The following is a 22,636-nucleotide window of genomic DNA, read 5'->3' on the forward strand; positions in this document are numbered from 1 at the left end:
TTTGAAATGTTATCTGTAAGAATTATTTAAGGCCTTGACTTAGAGTGCTTTTCTTTTTGTGAGATTTTTGCTTGCTTCTGCAAAGTACTTGGGGAAATTATCAACCTTAAAACTGGAATTTATTTTTAGATGTGAATTTGAATTACATGAGGGTGAAGTTAGGAATTTTCTTCAGGTAAAACTTCGCTTTGCTTACACTGCACTCAGAAACAAAACCAAGAAAAGTAATTATTCCTACTCTCCTTTAAGAACATATTCATCCTCTCTCTCTCTCTCCCTCTTCCTCTCTCTCCCACCTCTTCCATAACCATTGTATTTGTTTCATCCAACTAACAATAAGAGTTGCCTTCCAGAGATCCTATTGATACAGAGTGCTTTCCAATACAACCCAACCAATTTTTGCCAGCCAAAGCTGTTTTTTGTTTATCAAAAAATGTTCTCAAATCTTAAACTGTATGCCATGAGGAACTGCCAAATATCCCAGGAAAAACATCTGTTTCAGTCCTTGCTAACTTCTCTCAATTTGTGATTTCATGGTGTTCATGTGTTTTTAAAATTCCTTTACCCTCCCAACTCAGCTATACAATTAGTCTTTTTAAAAAACATATTTTTCAAAAACTACACATTCTGTTGGCATTTTTTAGTTTTTACTAATGGAAAGTTTTCTCTAGATATACAGTCCACCGTATTATCAGAAATTAAAGGGAAGAATGACCGTGGGATTTCTGGTTGGAAGAGAGCAATGAAATGTTATGATTCTTAGACTCAGGAAGGCCCTAATCAGCCTTCTCTCTTCAAAGGGGACAGCACAGAACTACTCTTCAAATCATTACACCTTTATGATATGTCAAGATCTTCACTAATACTGGAACAAGCCTAAGAATAGACACCACTTGCTTCATTATTGAGGGAGGGTATTATTTTAACCATGATGAGCAGCAAAGAACCAATAATCCTCCACTATGTTAAATCGAGAGTCAAGAGATTCCTATGGTAGAAGGAAGGGGTGATGGTTAGAAATCGAAATGCAAGAAAGAGGCAAAAAAGACCTCCCTTATATTCACATGTCTGTCTGTTGTCTAAAAAGAGAGGGAGAAAAAAAGGTCTTATGCTGTATTGAATATTCAGTTTAAGACATAATGCAAACAGTTTAGAAACACACTTTTGAAAGATGGTCTAAATTAGATCAGTATCTGCACTCAGAAGTCTAACATGCACACATTTAATATGTATAAATATGAACAGACAATGTAGAGTCCCTATAACCTGTGGTCTTCTTCTTCTATTCCCTCTCTCAGTTAAGAGTACCACCAATCATTCATTTAAGCAAGCTAGAAACTTGGAAATCATTCTCCAAGTATCTCTTACTCACTCCCCAAATCCACTCCATTATCAAATCCCCTACATTTTGCCCTCAAAATTTTTCTGAAATCCATCTATATCTTCTCACCCCCTCTACAGTACCTTCATCCAAGCCTTCAAAATGTGTTTACCTGAACTACTAAAATAGACTCTCCACTGGTCTACCCATGTATACCTTTGCCCCTACCCAGCTGCAGCCAGAATGATATATTCAAAATGTAAATCTGTTCTAATGATCTCCCTACTTAAAACATCTCTAATGCTTCGCATCACTCTGGAAAATGACAAAAGTCTTAACATATAACTATAAGATCCACGTTTTGGTCCCACATACCTCTTGAATAATATTCTTCCCAACACTCGTTTCTCTCTTTGCACCAAAACATTGTCCTTCTTTCTTGTCTTCATATTCACTGTGCTCCTTCCTGCACCACAAAGCCTATATCAGTTTCCCTACAAGAAGTACTCTTACCTTTCTTCCTTCTTTTCCAAGTTAGTTTCCACTCATTATTTAGATATTAGCTCAATTCCCCTTTCTCAGTGAAAGTCTTTCTGCACTTCCTTGATTAGATCATATTACTTATTGCACAGCCTTATGGCACAACGTACTTCTCATTCAATAAGCCTATAGTAATTGCAATTACTGAATTAATGTGTACCTTTACTCTAGCTGAAAGTTCCACGAATACAAAGATATGACCTAATATACTAGTGCCCCTAAGAAGCAGTTTATTTCGTTAAATTGTAAAATATATCAGAAAAGGAAGCATATATATATAATGTATTTGTACAGGTTAAATATTAATAATAAATGAAACACTGAATAACATCACCCAAATAAAGAAAGAACACATTGACAGTCTGTGGAAGCCTCATTGTGCCTTTCTACAATCATATATCCACCTGCCAGGTACATGCTGAAGTAATTAAGCATTAACAGGAGATTTTTTTTTTTTAAAGATTTTATTTATTTATTCATGATAGAGAGAGAGAGAGAGAGAGAGGCAGAGACACAGGCAGAGGGAGAAGCAGGCTCCATGCACCGGGAGCCCGACGTGGGATTCGATCCCGGGTCTCCAGGATCGCGCCCTGGGCCAAAGGCAGGCGCCAAACCGCTGCGCCACCCAGGGATCCCTAACAGGAGATTTTGATCATTATTCTCAATCTTCCCTCTTCACAGAAAATAATTACATTAATATTTACATATTACATAAAACGGTGTTTATATTTTGTTTTTGAAAACATATAAAAGAAATCATACTCAATATATCCGTCTCTGATTTGCTTCTTTCACTCAATGTCAAGTGTCTGAGGTCCAACCACATTGATGGTTTACTTCAGGTTCATTCATTCGTACTCCCATATAATACCCTTTGTATGAGTGGAAAGCAATGTCTTATTTGTTGTTCTAGTGATAGACACTGGAATACATAACTCCTCATACACATGTACAGTGCTTGGCTAGTGTATACAGCCAGGACAAGAACTGCTGGCTTAAAGTGCTACTCAAACTTTCAGAGATCATTTAAATGAACGAATCATGAGTTATATTTTTTGCTATACCTATCATTTATTGAAGTATTATATAAGTTTTATTCATTTTCTACATTTTTCTCAATATACCTGCTGTTAATCTAAATCAAAGAAGGATACATTTTTAAAAAATCTAATCTATTGCATTAATATATTCATTTATTCAACAAATATTTATTGAGACACTCATTATGCATAAGGTACTATAGTAGATGCCACAATATTCTTAATTTTTTAATACTTATTCCAATAGTTAAAATCTGGATGCTATTAGGTGCTCAATACTACAGCCTACTCACTGGTCTTCCGAAGGTAATGTTCATTCTGATACTAAGAATGAGAGGGAGAGCATGAGTGAAAACATACCTGCAAAGAGCCAATATGGGGTATGTTGTCATTTATTGCTAAAACTGTCCTAAAAAAAATCACTTATTATAGCTTCACTTCCAATGTAATAGTAGTATCTTTAAACATTACCTCTCCAATTTTATTTTTCCAAAAGTAAGGCCACTTGTATAACAATATGGAAAAGAACACACAAATTTAAAATGTTTAAATCTGATGTGTATCTTGGTTTTAAAATAAATCATTCTATTTGTCTCCCACCTCACATGACCCCGAGACCTGGAAATGGCTTTATATGATGGAGTTTTAACAGGTGACTATTACTCCTGAGGACTAAAATAAACATTAACCTAGTTTGATCAGTGGCAGGGAGTTTCATAGTACTTAGCCAATCATTATCACTTCCCAACTACTCTTTTCACTTTATACCCTTTTATCTTCCAATAAATAAGAATTGCAATAAAGGAAACATTGTCTGGTGGGAGTTCAATGATATAATTAAGCTTCACACCGGGCTATAATTTGGGAGTCCCAGAGAGAAGATATTTATTGCCAACACACCCTAACAAATATAAAAGCTGCTTAATGACTGCATGAAAGTCGGTGTCAGAGGAATTTTTTGTGCTCACTTCCTGGTTGAGAGGTGTAAGAGAGGATATAAAAGAATCATCCAATTTATTTAGAGAAATTTTTCCCATAATAGGAGAAGAAGATATAATGCATGAGAATAGCTTAAATTCTTTAAAACTCATTGTTTTCATAACCTTACTTAAATAAAAAGCATGTTTTCAAAATTGTATTCACTAATACACGGTAAAGCTCATGATTTGTGTGTGTGGTGTTTGCGGGTGCTGTGCTTACCTAAACTATTTACATGAACTCTATCTTAAACACAGTGCAAGGGTATGGTTTCATGAGGTTCATTAACATAAGCAAATACCTACCTGTCAGCTGGTAGTGTGTATTCAGTACTTACTAAATGTGAAGTGACACACATGGGCAAATTCCACGAAAAGTAGCAGTAAAAGGTGCCTACAGCCAAAGCAGTAATAATAGTTGTATGCCAATTGCATCTCAATTTTAAAAAGGTATCACTATTTTTATTAATATAAAAAAATTTAATAGTTTAGGAATATTTATCTGCAGTAATACTTATATACTTCCATGTATGATAAATTTGTACAGATAGAAAGGGAATTATCTAAGGCTTGTTAAGTTTTGCCATGAACAAAACACAGTTTCTAAACATAACTTGGTAACTACTTTCCTAAATTATTAATTCTCTCCCCTTTGTATGATGAGTATAATATTCTTACTAATTTACAATATAGAAATATTTGTACTAGTATTTTAAATTGATTTTAAATAATAAGAAAATTAAAAAATCTAAACATATGTATCCTCTATGATCCAGTAATTCTGTTCTTGGAAATATACTCATCAGAAATGAGGGCTCAGGTCCAACAAATGACATAAAATACATTCAAGGCAGCTTTATTTGTAATAGCCCCAAACTGGAAACAACCCAAATATCCAGTGACAGTAGGCTTAGTAAATTGATTGCTGTGTATTCATTCAATGGCACACTACAGAACAATGAAAAAGAATCAGCTACTAATATATACAGCAGTACAGTTAACAGGCAGATATAACCTAGGTGTGAGTAAGTGTACCATGGTATTTTTTTTAGGGAACTGGAAATACTTTAGGTGTCAATGATTATGTCTTACATATGTAAAAATTTGAATGTGTCCTTAAGAAAAGTCAAAATTCAATAAAAAAAATCTTCAGTTAAAAGCAAAAGCAATACAACAGTATGTGTCAAAAGCTAAAGAAAGCTGACTTGTTGACTTACTAAATTAATACTAGAGAAATAAATCAACTTTTTAAAAAGCTCTGTCCATGTACAAACATTCATTACAAAATTATGAGTAGGAAAAAAATTAAAATCAACCTGTACAACAATAGGAAAATGGCTAGGTGGATTGTGTTATTTCAACTCAATGGAATTTTATATGATATTGCAAAAAGAATTCAAAAAACTTCTCTAATAAGAAAAAAATTTAATTAAATAATCAGTGAAAAAATCCAAATACAAATTACTCATGGTGAATAAATATAAAAGCTATGCATGCCCATAAACACACATATATATAAAAGAGTAGGTAAAAAAGTACAAAAACAGAAATGTGTGTGTGCTGAATAATGGGAAATTCAATTTTCATTTTAAAAAATTCTTTGAAGTTGTTACAATTCTGCTCTAATAACAGTAAGAATATGTATAAATATATTCAATATTTCAAGAATGAATTAATGTAAAATGTTACTAAGGGATAGATCTAAGCAAAAAGAAAAGGGATTATACTTCAGATAAAGTAAATGGCATAGAGAAGACATAGAGGAAACCCTAAGCATGAAATTATGCAAAAGTGAAAAAATTCTAGGCAAAAAATTGAAATCGATGTGTAATTGGGTGTAGGTTTGTAGATCTAAGCAAAAAGAAAAGGGATTATACTTCAGATAAAGTAAATGGCATAGAGAAGACATAGAGGAAACCCTAAGCATGAAATTATGCAAAAGTGAAAAAATTCTAGGCAAAAAATTGAAATCGATGTGTAATTGGGTGTAGGTTTGTAGAACAGAAGATCAAGGAACAGAGAATCCTGCCTTAAAAGAACAAACTAAGGCAACTGAATATCAGCTAGGTGTTTGAGCAGGTAAGTGTTTCAAAATACCATCTCTGCTATAAACTAGATGTATAATGTCCATCTAAAAATAAGAACAATAATAATAGAATCATTGGGTTGTTTTGAAGACTAAATGAGTTAAAGCAGATAAAGCATTTAGAACAATGCCCGCCAATGATAAGTACTCAACAAATATTAGATAATGCAATAGGAAAATTAAGACTTGCAGAAAAAACAAAGAGTAATTTCATTTGATTTTTTTCCAAATTTAGCCTTTAAAAATTTTCAAACTCACAGTTTTATCAAAGTTATATTTAGTTTGGTAAGGATTTTTCTCATTACTCAGAAATTTAACATTAATTTTATCTAGTATTTGCAGGGGCCTGATTCACACAACAGCAGCTTTGTAGAAATTCAACAAGATACACTAGCTGTATGAGCATTATTCGTTTCATATAAACAATGGTAGTTGTTTCCATGTGATCCTCAAAGCTAATTGTAAGATCTGGAACTTAGTGGGTATTAAATGGCTAGAAAAACAGATAAATTACAGCAGGGGACATATTAGACTGTGGTTGAGTATTCAACAGAGCTATTATTGCTTCCGTAAAAGTCTATCATCTGGACCTAGAATATAGACTCCGTTCCCCACCTCTCAAAGCAAAACATTAGAGGCAGTCATCAGGGAGCTTGTATTGCTCTCCCCTCCCCCCATCTTAGTGACATTTCTTTAACAATTTCCTGTTCTGAAATTTGTTATATGGTTCTCTCTTTCCTCCCCCTCTATGGTTCTTTTGCTCCTCCATTCTCCATGTGAAATATAGCATCATAATGAACGTACAGGTAATGTCCTCCACTAATGATTACCACCCCCCAACAAACAAACAAACACACAAACAAAAATAGTGGTTTCCAAGGTCTCCATCACTGACCACATGACGAAATGAACGGTGCTGCTCAGGACAATCCTGACAAGCACAGTGCCTGAGAGCAGAGGATATGATCTGCACCAGTAACAGTCTTCAGCCGCTTCAGTAGCAGCACCTTAAAGAATACTGAGAAATGCAGATTCTCAGCTCTATCCCAGAATCAAAATCTCTCATGGTGGGTCCAATAATCTGCATGGTTATGAGCTTTCAGGTGATTCTGATGACCACTCAACTTTGCGAATCACTTGTAGATGCCACTCCATATAAACTGCCTTACAACTAAATCTTACAAGTAGCAGAAAGTCTAGCAGAACCATGAATTCTCTGGTGTAAACTAACCCTTATTAACTCTATTTGTCTTCAAACATAATTAAAAAAGAAATGATAGGTTTTTCATATTCATAAATGTAAGAAAATATTTGCCCATGAATTGATTAAAAAGTCTTTGAAAACAGAAATCTGACATATCTAATCTGAAAAACCAATCGTCCCAAAGTTAAATAAAGAGTCAACCCAGGCAAATGAAAGAGTGGTATGGACTGAATCTCATTCGACTCACTACTGGATCCTCACTGACCAACATGGTATGTGGTCCTAAGCACTTGAACTGTGACTAGTGGGAATTGACTTGTGCTGCAAGCATAAAAATGTACTAGATTTTGAAGGCTTACTAAAAAAAAAAAAAAAGCAATGTAAACTATGTCATTAATGATTGTTATACTTACATTGATTCACATGGAAGTTAATACATTTTTGATATATTGAGTTAAATATAATAGATTCTCAAAATTACTTTCCCTTATTTCAACCTTCTTGACATGTGGCGATGTAAAAATGTAAAGAAGCTTCCACATTATTAAAAAAAAAAAAGTTTTAAAGAGATTAAAGAATGTGCCAGACTTTTTTTACTTTATTAAAAATTTTGTATTTCCTTTCTTCTCTTGCTCTCCTAGCCTTTTGTTTCAGCCCTTTTCACAATGTTCACGGTTTCTGCTGCTGAGACCTCTCAGCCAGCTGGGCTGATGTGATTATCTCCAAACAACAATAAATATGAAGAAGGCACAAATCAGAGGAAACTCCTAGAACCGTCTCTGTGGAGGTGACATTTATTTATTTATTTATTTATTTATTTATTTATTTATTTTGGAGGTGACATTTAAACAGAAGGAAAAGGTGAAGACATTCAGGTCATGTTTATGTATGGGAGGTGGTGGTGATTTGGGAAGGAGTTTTGAATGAAAAGGGCCAAAGTTGTGAAAAATAACTTGGCTTTTTTTGATAATGGAGAAAACATGGATGCATGGATGTGGCCAGGAGTAAGAGAATGACCAGGTCATCAAATGCCTCAGCGGTCACACAAAGGGTCTGGATTTTATTCTTGGCACAATGTGCAACCAACTGGATGGGTTTAGACAGGAGGTGATAGGTTCTTACTTATGTTAAGGGAAACACTATGGAAAATGAGAGAACAGTTAATGGGCAGCTGGAGTTGTCCAGATATGCCATTATTGTGGCTTGGATGACACAGCAGCAGAGATGGAGGGGAAGTGGAAATTGCAAGGCTTGTTTGGAGGTGATATTGGCTGATCTCTAATTCAAATTAGATCAGGTATATAACAGAAGAGGGTAACTCCTGGTTTATGGTTTATGTGAAAAATTGAGAAGGTTTTTTTTAATAACTACTTCCAGGATCATAAGAGGAAATTAAACATCACAGAGATGAAAAGAAAGGCTATTTCCATTTATTACATAACTGCCAAGTACTAGAAAATGGTGCTAGGTGGTGTCTTCTATTGGTGTTGTCCAATTTAAGCTTCTCACAACCCTATGAAAGTCTGTAGTATTCCTCTAGATTAGAGACGGGCAAACTAAAGCACAAACAAGTTAATAACTTGTCAAGGGTCACTCAGCAACTCGGTCTACTGTCTAATTCCCTCTGTCTTAAATGCTTTACACATACCACCCCATGCCAAGACTGATAATTTTCTCTAAATCAATGAACTACTGTTCCTAAGATATTTATTGCAAGATGGCTAAAGACATAATGCAACCAATCTTCCACAATTTTAAAACAGACCCACTGGAGTGAGCACACTGCTTCAAATGCCTGTGATTTGCAATTATATCGTGAGTGAAACGAAAAATGTTTGTGAGAATGAATCGTGGCACTTTTATTGCAAGCTGAGTTGTCAGGATTCTACCTGAGAAATTCTGAAACAATCTGTTTAATGCATAACTTCAAATACAGAAATTGCCCTTTGTACCTGAAAGGCCTTGTGTCTTTGTTTATCTCTCCTGACCAGGAAAGAGAGGATGCAGCCATGGATAGCGTCCCTCAGAACTGGTCTGGCATTTTGGCCCTTTTGCTACCATTATCAGTGGTGCTTAGCTGTATGGCTCTTTAATTCATGGAATAACTGGTTAGTAGTCCCTGAATTATTGTATATATTCCTTTGTGCATCCAATGCTTCTTAAAACTTAGTGCTCCTAAATTAAGTTGAGGCATATATGTTTTAAGATTTTATTTATTTATTCATGAGAGAGAGAGAGAGAGAGAGAGAGAGAGAGAGGCAGAGACACAGGCAGAGGGAGAAGCAGGCTCCATGCAGGGAGCCCAACATGGGACTCGATCCTGGGTCTCCAAGATTACACCCTGGGCGAAGGCGGCACTAAACTGCTGAGCCACCTGGGCTGCCCAGCATATATGTTTTATGTGAGGTCTTGGATACAGTAGAGAGTGAAATCTGAAAGAAAGACATATTTAAAATGTTTCTCCAAAATGCAGACACAGTACCTGCCCTATTTTGGAGTTAGCTTAATTGGCCATTGCTCTTTAACTTTTCAGAGTCTCAGTGCCCCAAATATACATACCCACAGAATTTCCTTCTACTGCTACTTAATTAAAATGCTGTACCAGTTACTCAAAGGCCAACTTGGGGAAATAGTAGTATGTACATATGTAGCATATAGAAATTAAAAAAAAGACTTATTATTCATAGTCTGTTTTATTCATAGAAGATCCATCTTTGTATGTCTATTCAGTGAATCTAGATGATATCCTCAAGCCACATCAATTTTTGCCATTTGTCCTAATCAGACTGGCCAAAAGGGAGGTTGCATGAAAGCAAGAATGACTATGTGGATTGGGGGGTGAGTATTAGGAGAGAAGAAGGCTTTCTAGATGTCAACATGAGTGGTTTTGGTTTTGGACTGAGTTGATTTAATTTATAGTCTAAAACGAATATATGCATGTACCATAAGGAAGATCTGAACATATAAGACTGTAGTAAGACTAAATTACTTACGGTTACCCTGCTGTTATGTGATGAATTGTGCCTTCCCCCTCAACCCCCAGGACCTCAGAATATGACTGTACTTGGTAAAACGAGGTCATACAGATGGGCCCGAACATAAAACTGGTGTCCTTAAAAGAGGAGATTAGGGTACAGACATTCATGAAAGAAAGACCAAGAAGAAATCAAACCCACCAATACCTTGATCTCAGACATCTAGGCCCCACAACTGTGAGAAAATTAATTTCTGATGTTAAAACACCCAGATTCTGGTATTTTGTTAAGGCAGCCCTACAGTACTAAAATATCTAGCTTAAAAAAATATTTTATTCCTTAGTTTTCTTCAAGCGGAAAAAAAAATTTTTGAGATAAGTTCTGCATACATTACCAATATCTGGAATACACTATGTAATAAAGAGGAGCTATACAATCTCTTTGGTGTATGTATTTCTATAGAAATGAATACATATATTTGTATCTGTATCCAGGAATAAGTGATTTGTATATTACAAAATTTACTATAAACCAACTTGAATGAGAATTATTATTGTATTTATTTCTCCAACTATTTTGCTAGTTTGTAAACTCTAGGGATCCTATTTATTCCTTATATCATTTAAACCACTACATGTTTTGCACATAATACTCAAAAACTCTTGCCTAATTGAATTATAACCCTTTTTAAAGAAGGATACATTTTTATCATAGCTACTTGTTTCAAATATCCAAGTTATCAATTCAGTTTCACAAAATGAAATGTCAGGTTTTTGACTCACAAGAAAAAATATGTACTTTATATAGGTAGGAAACAACGTTACTCAAAACTGTTTTAGGCTTAAGTAAAAGAACTATGTGTTATGCATGCATACTGTTTGTTCTCCCTTATAAGTTAAGTATTTAATGCAATTTGAGGACATATATCAAACATACTCTCTACTTAGATAACAATTACTTTGCAAGTTGTGTAACTCTCAACTTTCTGGGAATCAATGCATGAATAGAAAAAAAAATTGACCCTTAAAATTCATAAGCCATGTGGTAATGGAAAGTAGTTCAGTATATACTATATATGCTAACTATAAATATCCTTATATTTCTTATTTAACATATCCATAATGAGGATAATTTCAGGTAGCAGGATTCTTTGTCCAGAAAGAAGGTGATCAACTAAACTAAGAAAGAAAAATCATCTTTTAAAACACTCCAGGACTTGGGGCACCTGGGTGGCTCAGCAGTTGAGCATCTGCTTTGGCTCAGGGCATGATCCCGGGGTCCTGGGACCCCACAGGGAGGCTGCTTCTCCCTTTGCCTTTGTTTTTGCCCCTCTGTCTGTGTCTCTCATGAATAAATAAATTAAAAAATATTAAAACAACAACAACAATACTTCAGGGTTTTAAATTGTAAACCTTGCTTCCTAAAACATTTCATTATCAAATAAATAATCACAACTTAGGAAACTTTTCATACTTATCCATGACTCCTGAAGAGAAGATAATAATGTACACACAATTACAATTAAGTTAATATTCAAAATGCTTCAATTCATTTTGCAAAGCTAGTTAAAATTCTGAAAGTCCATCCCTTAAGCATCAGATTTTACTTCATCAAATATGTGCCTATTATCATTACTATCCCTGATTTTAATAAATTAGTTTCCATTAGAAGCTCCAGTTCAGTGTCTTATGATCTATTCCAACCTGTCTCAGGCATCAATCCACCACGGTATTTGTTTACATACAAGTATCAGGTATGCTCAAACGAGCCCAGTGAAATCATTTACATGCTTCACATAAATAATGATGGGATATGAAAAATGAGGAATATATAATTACCTTACTTCATTTTAGCCTAAAAATCAAATGAGATTAACTGCATAAAATCTCTCTTAGAAGAAGAAACCGCTCTTTAGCAGAAGGGCCTCAGTTCGCCCTGACACTTACTTATAACTAGCTGTGCAGTCTCTGCTGGGTCTTTATGTCTTTGCCTCAGTTTCCTCTTCTGCGCAGTGGGGAGATAATAATACTTTAGACCTTATGGTGTTAGTGTGAAAACTAAATGATTTATGTGAAGCACTGGGTGCCCAGCACACAGAAAGTGTTTAATAAATGGTAACTAGGCACAGTAGTTAATGGCAGTCATAAGTTATGTGTATGTGTTTATGTTTACATTTATATGTATGTATATGAAACCTACAGAAATAGGGATAACTATATAGAAATATTAATTTAATATAGAGAAAATGCAAAGGAGCAAGTGATGTCAGTGTTTCCCTTGTGTACCACTCTACTGAATGCTTTAAAAGTCGTCTCATTTAACTTTTTCAAGTAGGCTGTACGCGTAATGTGGGGGTTGAATTCATGACCTCAAGATCAAGAGTCTCATCCTCTACCAACTGAGCCAGCCAGATGCCCCTCATTTAACCCTTACCAACACACTGTGCCCATGAGTAAGGTGGGGCTCTGGTCAGTTGGCTAACATTGCCCCCAAACTATCCAAATGGTATACCCTCAATGAGAAGGATTTTGCAAAGATGCTTTAAAAGACCCTCTGACATTCCAGATTAATTGGTGAGAAAACAGCAGTCCATGCTAAGTCTGCATAAACATATTGCACAGTTCTTGAGCAGTTCTTAAAGTGATTTTGAAATGGTTACACAAAAGATATACAGATAACATACAGCAATGTGTATGGACACATTAAACCTAACTATTAATTTGCTTTTATGTACTCATAAGAGAGTATTTAGAATATGAATGAATCCCTCAATGGAGAGTATGAGTATTTCAGTTACTCTGGATTACCATCCCTTTATTTCTCTACCATGAAAAGAAGCCACAAGAATTAAAGATTTGCAAAAAAGAGAGCAAATGAAGAAATGTCAAAAGATTTGCAAAAAAGGAGCAAATGAAGAAATGTCAAAACTTCTAAGAAAGAAAGAAAAAGAAAGAAAGAAGAAAGAAAGCAAGAAAGAAAGCAAGCAAGCAAGAAAGAAAGAAAGAAAGAAAAGAAAGAAAAAAGAAAAGAAAGGAAAAGAAAAGAAAGAGAAATCCTAAATTGTGAGCCTGTTCAGCACGTAATTTTTTCATATTTCTGAAGCTGACAAATGGTGCACGTCAGTGGTATGGGGAAACAACTCAGTGCCCTGGACAGGACAAGAGAAACAGAATATATTGAACCAAAGGATTATGTTTAAAAACTTCCTTGAAGTTTTTATCTTTGAATTTCCTAAGAGAAACAAACAAAAAAATTAAAGATTTAAAAACTGGGTCATTCTATATATTTCCTTAGCAAATTAACTAACAAATACATATAATTTTACTTAATTCATCTAGAATCAGTTTACAGATAAAGGACAAGTAAGAAAATTCAGAGTCTAGAAAATGCTCTGAGATTCTGGAATTTTTGTGAAATATTCCACATTAACTGCAAATTCTCATTTTACTCCCCAACCTTTACCAGGGTCTACTGTACCATCTCCCAGAACTCAACAGGACACTATCCCCTGTCCTACTGGAAGAATGTCCTCCCAAACCCTTGCAGATCAACCCAACTATCACTCTTGCATCAAACTTACACACACACACACACACACACACACACACACACACTAGCTAAAAAGACACTGGCTCAAAATCTAAAAAGCTATATTTAATAATGACTGCACAAGGCTCTGAGTCTTTGTCTTCCCATGGTTGTCAAAGGACTTAAATAAAATAATGTACGGGAAAGCACTGTAAATTGTGCATATAAAAGAATTCTATAAACTGTAAAGCTCAATTATTAGTATCATTTTAGTTATAATGATATTTATTAATGTTAGTGCTCAAAAAAAGTCTAAATTCTGTGGCATGACATAAAAAAGTCTCTATCTTTAGTCCTTTTCCTATTTTTGTAAACTAACTTTCCACTACCTTTTCTTATTTTACCACACAATGGGGCCTCATAAAGTCATAAAACCAACTTTATTTTTTTCATTTATGTATGCTATTCTTTTTAATGACTAAAATATCATTTATTTTCTTTTCTTGACCCAATCCTAGCCCCTGTATAAAAACAAATTCATATGGGAGAGAATAAACTTATATCTGATAAAGGACTTGTAGCTATACTATATATAGAACTCTTACAACTTGACAAGAAGAAAATAACTCAATTTTTAAAAGACAGGTGGAGATGCATAGTTTTTGAACAAAACTTCACCAAAGAAAATACATGTACATAATCTCAAGAAAAGATGCTCAGATTCATTAGTCATTAGGGAAATGCAAATGAAAACTACAATGAGATCTCATCACACACCTTTTAGAATGTCTAAAATTTAAAAACTGGGCATACCAAATATTGGTAAGAGTGTAAAGAAACTAGAACTATTGGTGGGAGCATAAAGTGGTACAATCAGGAAACCAGTCTGACAGTTCCTTCTATGGAATCCAGCTATTATACTTCTCAATAATTACAGTTGACCTTAGAACGACACAGAGGTTGGGGACCCTGACCCCACACACACATGCAATTGAAAATACACATATGACTTCTGATTTCCCAAAACCTTAACTACTAATAAATAGCCTTCTGTTGACTGGAAGCCTTCCTGATAGCACAGTTGATTAGCACATTGTATGTTATATGTATTACATACTATAGTCTTATAATAAAGTAAGCTAGAGAAAAGAAAACATTATTAAGAAAATCATAAAGAAAAGAAAATACATTCATATCACTGTACTGTATCTATAAAAAAAAATCCACCAAAAAATGGGTCTGTGCAATTCAAACTCATATTGTTCAAAGGTCAACAGTATACAAAACAAATGAAAGGATATGTCGACACAAAGACTTTGTACCCGAATGTTCAAGTACCTTTATTTGCAAAAGCCAAAACTGAAGCAAAACTGAAACAATCCAAATGTTCATCAACAGGTCAATGAATAAACAAAGTATAGTATATCCATAGAGTGTCATCCTATTTAACAAGCAAGCAAACAAACAAGCAAGCATTGATAGATGTAACAAAATGAATGAATCTTAAAACAATATGCTGAGTGAAAGAATTCCCTATGTTCCCATGGATAAACAATTCTAGAAAATGCAAACTAATTTGCAGGGGCAGAAAGTAGATCAGTGGTTATCTGAGGTAGGAGCAGGAGGCAGGGTTTACAAAAGAGCCTGAAGAAACCTTAGGGATGTTGGCTATGCTCACTAACTTTATGGTGATTGTTTCACTGGTATAAACTTATGCAAAACATTTAAATCGTGCACTTTACATTTGTGCCGTTTATTGTATGTCAGTTGTACCTCACATATCTGTTTCTTTAAATAAGGAATAAGTTACTGGTACACACAACAAGACAACGGAATGTTGAAATTATTATGCTAAATGAGAAAAAGGACAACACAAAGGGTATGTACTATACTATTCTATTTATATATTATTCTGGAAAAGGCACTTACCAGAGTAATAGCTTTTTTTTATTCATATCCCCAACCAGACATGAAAAGTTTAGGAGAGAATCATTTCTAGTCATTATTTTACCCTCAAATAGAGAATACAGTGCCTGAAAATTAGGTTTTTAACAAGCATTTTAATTCTTTCACCTTTCTTCTCTTTTATAGTTGTTTCATTCAGTGAACATTTTTTCATTAAGCTTCAGCTAAATGCCCAACTAAAGAATTGGGCAAGAACAATGCAGTTCCTACCCTTGGAGGCCCAACAGTCAGCCTGAAAGAATGATCATCAAACATCCAACCACAGTATGTGATGAAGTTGGTAACAGTCACATCAGGAACAAGATACAAGGAAACTGATATATTGGATCAGGAAAGATTTCAAAGGTGTTTTTTGTTTTGTTTTGTTTTGCTTTGTTTTTAGCACAGACCTGTGAGGTAAGTGGAAGTTGGCTAGGATGATGAGGGAAAAATGATGGTGATGGTGGCTAAGAGTGTCCAGAAGAACAGAAACAGTATTTTGAAAGTATAGAGAAGCATGCATTTGAGGAACCAAGAGATGTATTCCAGCAGAAGCCTAAAGTAAGGGATCTCAAGAAAATCATGGACTCAGTCACTTGGCCCTTCACGCTAAGAGCATTAGAAGTTAACAAATTGTTTTAAATGGAGGGGGAAAAAAACCCTAAACCCAAAAAAGATAATGGTCCAATCTGTATTCTCTACATCTGTCTACTTGCTATCTGGGACACTGACTGGAGGCCAGTAGGACTAGGAAGGGAGAACAGTTATTGCAAAAATTCAGGTTAGAGGGACACCTGGGTGGCTCAGCGGTTGGGCATCTGCCTTCAGCTCAGGACCTGATCCTGGGATCCAGGATCAAGTCCTGCATCGGGTTCCCCACAGGGAGCCTGCTTCTCCCTCTGCCTGTGTCTCTGCCTCTCTCTGTCTCTCATGAATAAATAAATAATTTTTAAAAAAATTCAGGTTAGAAATAGCAATTATTTTGCTGAAAATTAGCACAAAGTAGGGAAACATACTCTATTTAAATACTCAACAATCTGACCCTGAATGCTGCCAGTCAACCTTAAGGGGAAAAAAGAGGGAAATCTTTCATAACCCAACCTATTTATAGACTTTTCATGGCTCCTCATGGCCTAATGGACACAGCTCAAATCTTTGACACCTAGGCACCATCTCCCCAGTATTCCTTCTCCATGTCATCTCTTGCCATACCACCTACTCCAATTGTAACCTCCGCTGCCCCAAACACCTTTCTGATGTAGAAAAGATCCCCACTCAACAACTTCTAATCAGAAAATTATTAGCTCCTCTCTGGCTACTCAAGCTACATGTATCCTTTGTGCTTCTGTTTTCCATGGTATTTCTACCTATTATATTAATGAAATAGTTGTTGCCTTACATTATAGATGATTATATGTGTTTGTTTTCTAAGTAGATTGTTTGTGTTTGAGATCAGGGATGTTATTTTATTTATATTGGTATTTAGGCACCTAGTAAGGTGTATACAACTTAAAATTCCTGCTAAATTAATATATATCAACTTTACATGCAACTTCTTTCTTTTATTTTAAACATTTTTTTTAAGATTGTATTATTTATTTATCCATGAGAGACACAGAGAGAGAGGCAGAGACATAGGCAGAGAGAGAAGCAGGAGAGCCCGATGCAGGACTTGACCCTGGAACTCCAAGATCATATCCTGAGCCAAAAGGCAGACGCTCAACCACTGAGCCACCCAGGCATCCCTTATGTGCAACTTATAACCATGATATCTGAAACAAGTAAATGCAAAAGAAACAAACGAGCAAGGGCAACTGGGTGGCTCAGTGGTTGAGCATCTGCCTTCCACTCATGTTGTGATCCTGGGGTCCTGGTATTGAGCACCATGCATGAGCCTGCTTCTCCCTCTGCCTATGTCTCTACCTCTCTCTCTGTGTCTCTCATGAATAAACAAATAAAATCTTTAAAAAAAAAAAGATCAAATACTGGGACAGATGTCATAATCCTAAGTAAGCTAAGAGCACGAGCAAAACACGAGACAGTGTATGAACTAGAGGAACAATACTCAAAGATTCAAAAATAAAAAAAAACAAAACTAAATTAATGTGCCCAGATGACATTATTAGCCAATACTTTAAATGAGATGGAGAGACATTGCCTAGATGTTTATGTTGACTTTTTGCTTTCATAGATAAATGTGATTCTTCTTTACTGAAATATAGACAAAGTATCAAACATTCAACAGATAAAATGTTTGATATAAATAATACAAGAATTAATACACATATACTTTGCAAGTAATGACTATTATCCTCATTTTATAAGTTTTCAAAACTCAGGCACAGAAATATTAACTTATTCAAGGATACACAGCTGGCAGAGAGCAAGGCTGAAATTTGTGCCCAGATCTTAAGCCCATCTTCTGACCACTGAACATATTTAGGACAATCCTTGGACACTGCTTAGCTAAAAAGCACCATGAAGTCAGGAACGATGTCTTTCTTATTCATCATCGTATCTCTGAGGCCTATTAGAAGGCTTAGCCAGGTCTCTAGGGCTCCATAAACTCTTGAGGACATATGTAATTTGTTTGTGTATGTAAATGTAATTTCTCTAGAGAGAGGGCCAATAAAAACAGGTGACACTTATTAACAACTTACTATAAATCAAGTAGTGCTTTTAGATGCATTATCTCATTCTATCACAATAGCAGCAATACAGAATACATTTTGGGTACTTAATATATGCCAATTGTTCTAATGTTTTCATGTATTAACATATATAATCAGCATACCAATTCTATGATAGGTGTTTATAATTCCATATACTTCAAAAATAAGGAAGGTGGACTTCCCAAGTCCCCTATTCCCTGCTCCCCTTTTAAGAAATGGTTGGGCAGGGATATAAACATCTCAACGTGACAACAAACAAAGCCTTCTTTCTTGGCTCAAATGCCATGAGTTGGTCACCCTCAAAGATCTTCATGTCCTTCAAAATGTTAAGAAAAAGAGAAAAAAGGAAAATATGAACCCCTTATTATTTTCCAGAAAATCATCTTGATAAAATATGATAAAAGATCATGTATTAAATATTCATATACAAATATACACACATTACATCATGTATTATATATGTATTAAGTTAGGGAGTACAGGCAATAAAGCAGATCTATTCTTGAAGGTGTACTCATAATGAATGGGCAAGATAGTACTGAGTTACAAAGGTACTTACTTACATAAATAAATGTGCATATATACAGCTCCTGATACATCAGAAGCAAGGTTGTTATGAGCCCTTATAGATATTTTGTGACCAAGAAAAGTGTCTTCCCCAGGGAACAGTCAGACAAGAGCAAGGGAATATAGCTTGGCCTGGGGGTGGAGGAATCAAGGTTTCAGTTCTCACTTCCCCCTCAGTGGGTCATCTTTATGCAGTGAGCAACCGGATGACCAAGTAGAGCAGCCATGGTTACTCTCATAGCCTTAGAGCCATGGTGCCTGGATTTGAACCTCCAGTTTTATCACCTGTACTTCATTCTTCCCATCTGACAATGGGGAGATTATTATTATGAACTCTAGAAATTTTTTAAAGAATCTAGAAGGAAAAAAATGCATGCAAATGCTTAGAAAATTTCATAGCACATATTAAGAGTTCAGTAAGTATTAACTATATATATATATAAAGAATATTCCTAAATAGGTTGTTCAGCTGTAAGAGTAAGCCTCGCTTGAAGTGCTCCTTATGCCTGTGTATGAACCGATTAATATCAATAGGTGACAGTTCCCATGTGGAGTGTGAAGAGAAGTGATTCTACGTGAAGGTATCATTGTACACACCATTATTTTGTTTGCATCTAGCTTAAGGATCCAAAGGTACCAGTACCTCTAGCCATTCATTTAGTAAATGGATGGGTAGTAACTAATGGAACGGCATCCTTTACAAGCTCAAAATGAGATGGAATTTTGAAACACATATAATTCCCTTTCTACTTTATTATATTTTCATTATTTATTTATATATCTATTTACTTAATTGAGAGAGAGAGAAAGCATGTGCTAACACACACACACACACAAAGGGGAGGGCTAGAGGGAGAGGGAGAGAGAATCCTAAGCAGGCTCCTCTCCCAGCGCAGAGGCCAACATGGGGTTCAGTCTCACAACCCTGAGCTCATGACCTGCACTGAAATCAAGAGTTAAGGCTTACCCAAGTGAGCCACCCAGGTGCCCCTGTACGTTATTATATTTTTAAAACAAAATTCTCAAGCTCTCTAAGTCAGATGTTCCAAGACTGGTTCATATAATTTCCAAATTATAAAACTCCAACAATGAGAAATCATGTTTTCAACCAGTTAGGCAACACTTTAAACACATCAATATTACCCAGTGTTGGTGAGGGCATGGTAAATACACGGTGGATACTTAAGGCTCCTTGAAATATCTATCAAATTTAAAGAGACCATCCCCCTAGATCCAGCAATTCTCATCTCACAATAAATCTATCTCCTTGCAAAGATAATGTACACAGACATTCACTACATCACTATTTGTTAAGGTCAAAGTTTCAGTCTTCACTTCCTCCTCAGACGGTCACCTCTGTACAGTGAGCCTCCCTATGACCAAGTGAATATTCTGGGGGATACTGGCTGGCTACATTGGGTGGACATATGAAAAAAAAAAAAAGAATCTTCAAATATTGACAGAAATATTTGATATTAAATGAAAAATAAATTTCAGAACACTGGTAGGATATGAACCATTATCCAAGCTTTAAAAATAACGAGAGAAAAGTTCCTGTGGTTACACACATGAAGGGATACAAGCCCAACCATCAATGGCAGTTACACATATGAAGTGGAAAAGGGGAGTTCACTTTGTATTTTACTATAGTTTTCATGTTGCTTTATTACTTTTAGATTTCACAGAAGTAACAAAAATTTTCAAAGAAATGGGGCCCTCAAAAATAAAATTTGCATGTGAGTATTAAAAAAATTTTTCAGCAATCTTCAAAATTAATTTGTGTTGTTCCATATGCTTAGAATCACAACTGCAGAATAAAAGGCTTATGAGATCTTAGTAGACATATGTAGTAAAAGTGTTGTGCTACCTTCATAAAGCATGTCGAGAAAAATTCTATTTGTACGCCATAAAATGGAGCTTAGGAGAGATGGAAAGAAGAGAATAACGGCTTTCAGTTTCCATTCCGCCTTTTTTTTTTTTTTTTTTTTTACATAGGTAACCTATACACCCAAGCTGGGGCTCGAACTCAGGACCCTCAAGACCAAGAGCCACATCCTCTAATGACTTAATCAGCCACGCACCCCTTTACTCCACTTTTAAAAGAGAAAAATGAGTAGTTCAGCAGCACTCTTACCTCTGTCTCTTCCATCCCCTCCTACAAATCGAACCAGGGAGGAGCCAACTCTACTTGGCCACAGACTTCAAATACATAATAAATAGATCAGGTGGCCTGATGATGTGTCCATAGAAGAGGAAAAACAGAGGAAGGTGTGGCGAGTGGGTGGGGACAGCAGAATTATTATGTAAAAGCAGCGCTAGCTGGAGAGGAAGACTATTTTAATGTTGAATAAATGTTTGTGGAGAGACAGAGAGACAGAGGCTACGTGTAAAAAGAATGGAAAAGTGAGAAGAGGAACAAAACAAAAACTAGGAAACGTTGCTATCAATGAGGTGGTTAGCTTTCAGGACAGCCCTCTGAGTTTAGAGCTTCTGCATTCTGCCACCCCCTGGGCCTTGGTGTCAAGTCAAAGTTCAGGGAAGATGCAGGCTGCAGAGGGGTCCCCTGACTCCGCGCTGGGCCAGCCTTAGAAACAGGCGCATCAGGCAGGAGGCTCACATCCCGTTCAATCCAAAGACCGTCTCGTGCTGGCCTATTTCCCGTAGACGTGGGATGGTTATGGCTTAAGGGGCGCATTGCTCAAACAAGCTTCCAAAGGGCATCTCTTCCCCAAGGAGGCCAAAAGGATTTCAATAGAACCGTACATAGTTATGATGTATGTAACCATGACACACACCTGGGTGTGTATAAACTATATAGCTTGTTCCGCAACTCATCTCCCAGCAGCAGCGTCCCCGGAAGATGCTCACTCCCGAAGTGTCCCTATGGGGGGGGGCACAAGGTGAGACTAGGCCCGGCACCTCCCCACAAAGCTCGGCGGCCCAGGGGTATCCAGAAGCCCTGGCCTTGCCCCAGGCCTCAAAAACCAAACAAACCCCCCAACCAACTCCACCAAGGGCCCCAGAAACCTGCCAACCACGTGACCCGCCGACGACACCCCCCACTCACCTCTCCCCTCCCCACAGCTTTTCTCTCCCAAACGAATCCAACTTTTATTTTACTTGTCCTGGGTGCGCAGCCCGCGCGTGCCCCCGGCGGGACCTGCCCTCATCCCCGCCCGGCGAGGGGATCGCAGGGCTCAGCCCCGGCGGCGGCCGCTCCGAGGGGCCCGGGGACTCCTCCTGCGGGACAGCGGCGGGGAGCGGCGGCGGCCGGGCCGGGCCGGGCCCCGCGCGGGGGGCGGGGGGCGGGGGGCGGGGGCGCGGGGGCGCGGGGGGGCGGGCGCACCACTTACCTGCGCGGACGCGCTCCCGGAGCTCCCGCGTCGCCCTCAGCGCCGCAGCCGCCGCATGTCCCGGCGGGTCCCCCCCGCCCCCCCCCGGGCCGCGGCGTCCGGGGCCGCACTTTTCCGAGCTTGGGAAGTTGGCTCCGGAGCGCGGAGCTGGGGGTGGAGGTGGGGCGGGGGCGGGGGCGGGGGCGGGGGCGGGGGCGGGGGCGCTGGGGGCCGGAGGCTCGCGGGGGTCGCTGCTGTCTGCTTGGGGCTGGACTGTGTGTGTCGGGGTCTGCCGCAGGGGCTTTCACCATATGCCGCAGTACTAGTTGCGCTCAATGGCGACGGGCAGCGGCCTGACTCCTACCGAACGATCGATTCACTGAGCAAACTGCGACGTGGGTGGGGAGTTAAACAGTAACCAGCAGCCTCGGCGAAAACCGAAAGCGGCCA

At 37.2% G+C, this 22,636-nt stretch overlaps 1 protein-coding gene across 6 annotated transcripts in view; it reads right to left on the reverse strand.

Annotated features, from left to right (window-relative positions):
* The window catches only part of HNF4G (hepatocyte nuclear factor 4 gamma), a 122,623-nt gene extending 100,254 nt beyond the window's left edge, over positions 1-22,369 (reverse strand). For 2 of the 6 annotated variants that reach the window (XM_041768889.1, XM_041768883.1), the window contains exon 1: positions 22,208-22,369. The gene's annotated coding sequence lies outside the window, so the exon portion shown is untranslated. Of the gene's footprint in view, positions 1-1,696; positions 1,785-1,834; positions 2,043-21,649; positions 21,736-21,921; positions 22,100-22,207 lie in introns of those variants that run through there. The other 4 variants (XM_041768888.1, XM_041768886.1, XM_041768887.1 and 1 more) reach the window with 4 other exon arrangements.
* Positions 22,370-22,636: the final 267 nt, after the last annotated feature.

Source organism: Vulpes lagopus, chromosome 9 (assembly GCF_018345385.1).
Source record: "Vulpes lagopus strain Blue_001 chromosome 9, ASM1834538v1, whole genome shotgun sequence".
In the NCBI taxonomy this organism is placed as follows: Eukaryota; Metazoa; Chordata; class Mammalia; order Carnivora; family Canidae; genus Vulpes; species Vulpes lagopus.